This window comes from Tupaia chinensis, unplaced genomic scaffold, assembly GCF_000334495.1.
Source record: "Tupaia chinensis unplaced genomic scaffold, TupChi_1.0 Scaffold145519_1, whole genome shotgun sequence".
Lineage (NCBI taxonomy): Eukaryota > Metazoa > Chordata > Mammalia > Scandentia > Tupaiidae > Tupaia > Tupaia belangeri.
In genome coordinates this window covers 4,037,486-4,043,699 of record NW_006205376.1, presented here as the reverse complement: position 1 = coordinate 4,043,699, position 6,214 = coordinate 4,037,486, and positions in this window count along the sequence as shown.

Genomic DNA, 6,214 nt, shown 5'->3' with positions numbered 1-6,214 from the left:
CCTATACTGGTCTCGCCTGAGGCGCTGAATCGGTTAGCCAAAGACGGGTAAGAGAGTCTGATGAACCCAATAACTGTTCAGTCCTTCCACCTAAGACAGGAGGCCCATCATAGCTATGGGACTCTCCAATGACGGGTAAGAATGGACTTATGGTTCCATAAACGACTCCAACCTAAGACAGGCACGATTCCCCCAGGGCTTTTCCTCATCTCTCAAATTAAAACAGAGAGGGGGGATATGTGGGAGGCTGTGCACCAGTGAGTCTGCTGAGGTTTCTCAGAGAGCAAACAATTGCCATGATTGGTTCCCTTCAAAAAACCGGACCTTCGAAACCTTGCTCTGATTGGCCACTAGAATCCCTCAAATTTGCATATCCAGCACCTCATGATTGGTCCAAAAGCAACCAATCACGGCCCACCGTTTACAACCAATCACAGCCCACCATTTACAACCAATCATGGCCCACCATTTACAACCAATCAGGGCCCACCATTTACAACCCACCAGAGTGTATAACCACGATGCCTGGCCCACAGTAGACAGACGACGACGACCAGGAAGACGACACAGACCACCAGGAAGACGACGACGACCAGGAGAGCCTGAACAGCTGAAACACTGCACAGTCTCCAGAGGACCGTAAAGACCCTGAAGAGTTGAAACACCGCACAGTCTCCAGACGACCCTAAAGAGCTGTAACACTACATTGTCTCCGGACGAGCCTGGAGAGCTGTGACACTGTGTCGTCTCCGTGCTGCACACAATAGATGACGTGACCCTTAAGAGTTGTAACACTGCGTCGTCTCCGTGCTGTATCGTGCTGCCCACAATAAACAGACGACACTGAAGACACAGTGTCGTCTCCGTACTGTAACACTACGCCGCTTGTCCCGGCTCTCACTCCTTCACTCAGGAAACCTGTTCGACTCCCCCCCCCCCTTTTCATGAAACCCCCGTCACCCCCCCCCCCCCCCCCGGGTCAGGACACTACTGAATCAATTTCTGGGCATAAGGCCCAGGAAACCATCGTCAAGAAGCTCTCCATGTGATTTTTAAGCACAAAACAGTTTGAAAATCATTGCTTTAGAAATTAGATATTGTCACCTTAAAAAGGAAACTGACATGTTCTTTTAAATGATGAATTCGTCTAGTAAATAATAAAATTACTTGATTTACATGCAAGCTAATCAGAAATTGTAAAGTTGTTTTATGTCCTTCTCAGGATCTTGCATAGGATGTTGCTTCTGCCTCATGTTTCTTGCCTTATTTTGAGTCTATCTATTCATAGTTCTTTTCTGTCATTTAGGTATCAGCTCAAAACCCTCTCCTCTCAGAGCCCACTTTAACTCCATGTAAATTAATCATGCCCTCCATGTAAATTAATCATGCCCTTCGCATCAATATGTTATCATATCCTATTTTCTTCGTATCTCTATTTGATGGTAACTTTTCTTATGTTGTCTGTTTCCCCCACTGAAATACATACTATGTGAGAGCAGGCAGCTTGTCATATTCACTATTCACTCTCCAACACCTCGAGTAGTGCCCAATACATAGCATATGCTCGATAAATTGTGAAAAATGAGTAGATGTAGGTATCTTAGATGTGCCTATGCCACCAATGGAAATCCAAGTTTTTTCCATGCTGATAAAGTAAGGATTAAAAAGACAATGTGGCAGGATGAAAGTATTAAATAATAAAACATTCTTTGTGACATGAACCTGTGCATAATTTAACTATTTTTAATTAAACTGCACTTTGTTTTTTTACAGTATATGAATGCACGTTTACTCACATAAAAAAAATTTAGATGATACATCTGGTTTATTTCTTATGGTTTCTGTTAAACAGGAAGATGTAATAAGCAAAATATAATTAAATGTTAAGATAGGGAGGCTAAGTAGAATTTGCATGTCTTAAAATTATTCCATTTCTACATTTTCTTTACAGAATAACACTTATGTGCCAGATATTCCATAGACATTATCTCATTCTATCATTATAAAAACTCTGTATTACAAACATTATTATTACCCCTGCTTTATGAGTTAGGAAATAATGGAGTCAGAGAAAGTAGTCACTTACGTAGCCCAGTTTCTCATTCTGCATTTAGACCCTGGACAATTTTGTGCCAAAGTCCTTTTGAACCACTACCCTTTTCCTTTTTTTTTTTTTTTTTTTCAATGAGCTTCATTGTGGAAAATTCTGCTAATTGTCTCTAACTGAAAATTTTGGTGTCATTTTCTTCCTGCAGACTCACTGGTTATAGATTTAATACCTAAAGCATAACTATGGGATAAAACTGACTGTGTAATTTTGAGGCAAATGTGAAATGATGAAGCTTTAGTTAAAATCTAAAGTACTCATTAATTTCCAAAAATGTGTCACAATTTATGGGTATATTCCCAGAGTCCTAGTAAGCTTCCCTGTTCTGAAGTCTGCAGGTCTGTTAAAGCTAGTATAGGTTGCTTTTGATGAGAATTAGCGCTGTATATATTTCTCTATCCTTTACCTCTAAACCAGACTTCTTGGAGACTACAATTGAGTCTTGTATCTATGATATTTGTTACTGTTTTCTATTTGTTGTTCTTTGTTCCTGTTTTCCACTTTTTCCTGACTATTTTGGTTTTAATTGAGCATTCCATATGAGATTTCATTTTATCTTCTTTCCTAGCTTTTCAGTTTTACTTTTTAACTGGTTTTCATGGCTGCTCTAGAGTTTGAAATGTGCATGTACACTTAATTCAAGTTTACTTTCAAATAACGCTATACTATTTCAAAGGTAATGCAAGTACTGCTCTTTTGGGCTACCTTGTTCATTTCTGTTTTTATGCATTCACCTTCTCCCTAACTCATAAATACCATCAGTAAAAGTCCTTAAAGAAACAGATGAGTGTGAAATAATGTTCACATATAACATGTTCAATGATACCAAAAGCTGAGAACCAAATAACCCATAGCAGCTAACAGCACTAACTTTTACACCAACATGCAACAGAGAAAACAGACTTTCAAAAGAGAGTAAATCACTAGCCCTAAATAGAGTAAGATGTGTACAGTTACCTAGTTCGGTGTAGCCAACCATCTCAAAACTTTAACTTGCTTAAACAACACAATTTTACTCTAAATTAGGCAATCCGAGCAGGCTCGGCAGGAACAGGTCATTTCTACTCGGAACTGACTGGGGCTGCTAAAAAAGCTGGGTGCTGGTTCACTCACCTGGTGCCCAGGCTGAGAAGATCTAAATGGCTGGGAAAGCTGGGCTCCTCAGGCATCTTACTCTCAGTCTGGGTGGACTTCCCACATGATCTCCAGCATGGAGCTCTAAGGCAGCCAGACATTTTAAATGGCAGCTCAGAACACGAAAGGCAAGTGCCCTGAAAAAGAGTTTGTGTAGCAGCTGAAAACTACTGGGTTGTCAAGAAAGTCAGGATGCATTTTCTATGCAAAAAAAGTATCAGCTTTGGGGCCAGCAGATGGCATAATGGTTATGTCACTGAACTCCCACGTAGTCAACTGCAGTTCGAGTCCTAAACCTGGTGGCTTAAAACTCACACTGGGCACATATGCATGTATAACCAAGATCATGAGAGGAGAATGGAGAACAGATTGCAGTGTGGCCATCCCCGGGGTGGGGGGGGCTGATTTCTTACTTTCTGACTCTGTTTCTGTCTCTCCGGTGAGCGCACAGCCCCCACAGCAAAACTCTCTCTTAAAAAAAAAAAATTGTATTAGCTCTGATGACACAACTGTGAAAGTCATGCCACATCACGTCTGCTCATTCTGTTAGAAACAAGTTGCTAAGCTGACCCATCACAATGGAAAGGCAATTAGATTTCCATTGTGATGCAGAGTCGAGAAAATTGTAAACATACCCTTTGGTCACAGATCATCTTCCATCTACATACAGAAAATGTTCTCCACTTCCTAGGAAACTCCGTCCCTGTGAAAACCTTACCTATTATAGCATCAGGAACAGCTCCAAGTCCAGGGTTTCATCCAGGATGAGGCTCCTTGGGTGACACTGATCCAGTACAGCACATGAAGTACAGCTTTACTCAGTCCAGAGACCTGGTAACCCAGTGTCCACATCCCTGCTCTTGCCACAGAGACCTGCCTAGAGTATCCACATGCCCCCATTAGTGCCCAGGAGGCCTGACTGAGTGCCCCCGTGTCTCTGTTAGCACAGGGAGGTACACCCAGAGCAAACTCATACCCCTGCTGGCCCCAGCTAGCATCCAGAAGCCCATTCATAGTGTTCCTGTGCCCCTGCTGATCACACTGGTGCCCTGGAGGCCTGCCAAAAACACCCTTGTGCCCTCATTAGCCCCTGCTAGAGTCCCAAATACCTGTCCAGAATGCCCCTATCTCTACACTAACACCCCCAGACACCCACCCAGAGTGCCCCAGAGCCTCTGCTGACCCCCTCTTCACACTGCAGCAGCCCATCCTGGGAGCCATTATGCCTTCACTGGCTCTCCGCAACCTGGAGGCCTCCCAGACCATTCAGTCCCACTGGCCCCGACTTGCAACCTAAAGGCCCAACCAGAGTGCCCCATTGCTCCTGTTTACCCCTGCTAAAACTGGGAGGCCCACCTAGAGCACTCAGTCACACTTCCCCACTGGTCCTCGGTAGCACCCAAGGCCTGCACAGAGCTGCCCCCACTAGTGTTGCAGAGGCCTGTTCAGAGGGCTATTGTGCCTCTTTTCACATCCAGGATCCTCGTTCAGTGCTCCTGAGCCTCAGCTAGCTCCCAAAAGGCTTGCCCAGAGAGCTCCACCACTACTGGCCTCCCAGCACCACAGAGGCCTGCCCAGAAAGTCCCTGCTAGCCAATGTTAGCACCTGAGGCCCACCTGAAGTGCCTCCGTGTCCCCACTGGCCCACAGTCATCCTATAAGCCTCTCCAGAGCACCTCGATGGCCCCACTGGACCTTACTATCCCCCAAGAGGCCTCCTGGGCGTGTCCTCTTACTCTGCTGACCCCCAATGTGCCCCAGAGGCCTGCCCAGGGTGTTCTTGGTGGTCCCACTAGCAATAGCACCAAAGAGACTCATTCACAGTGTCCTATTCACCCCCAAGCACCCATTTGCCACTACTGGCCCCCACGTGAATCATGAAGGCCTGCCCAGAGCACCCCAATGTCTCTGCTGGGATCCACTAGTGCCACAAAAGCCCACCCACCTGCATATACGACAGAGGGTCACCCAAAACCCCACCCAGAGGCCCAGTCAGGGTCCCAGCTCACCTTCTAGCACCACAGCAGTCTGCCCAGAGTGCCTGTCTGCACTAACAGCCCTTGCCCCTCCCTTCTGCAATGGGCCACCTGAAGTTTAGGTGCTGCAGACAGTGGCAAGACTCTGGCACTAGTGCAGAAAGCTTCCTCCACCTCCAGGGAGTGCACACAAGTGGCAAACTAGTCACCCCAAGTCACAACTCTTCAACCAGCACCCATGTCCCTCTCGTGTGCAATGCATTCCTGTTAGAGAATATTACTTACTGTCAGCCGATATCTTCACTCAGCTTCCTCATCTGGAGGAGGATCCTCATGCTCTGCATAGGGACCAAGTATTCAGGCAACTATCCCGCAGGGCAACAGCTGCCAGCCCAAGTGAATCCATCTGCTTTACGTGAAGGAGTGAGTTCTCCACTAGATGCCTAAATATCAAAGCAGAGGCACAGAAAATATAGAAAGAAAAGGAGATGTTTCTCCTCCAAAAGAATGCACACCTGGTGAACTGATGAGGCAAGTTGTGTCTTCCACATACGCACATACAACAGAGAAAACAGCATAATTACCACAGACCTTCCCATTGAAAATGGGGTTAGAGGGAAAAAAGGCAAACAAGAGTTACCTGTAACATTGAAAATCCAGACAGGCACACACTCTTGGTTCCTTCACTCGCTCCTATACTGGTGATGCAGTAGAACATCTCAGTAAGTTTCGGATCTACCACTGAGCACTTATCTCCATCAAGTCACCATTTTCCATTAAAAAATACTAATGTTTGCCACCAGTTTTCTCAGCCTGCTTCCTGCCAATAGTTCTTTGGAAGTCCAAAGGTCTCTTTTCCCATTGTTCTGTCTCTGACCCTTTTAGTCCAAGTTTGCAGTGTTTATGTGAGCATACTTCTTTTAAAACTTTGTGGCTCTCAGGGCCAGCAGGAGGCATGGTGTGATTAAGGACCTGGACTCCCACGTGGTCTAGTGCAA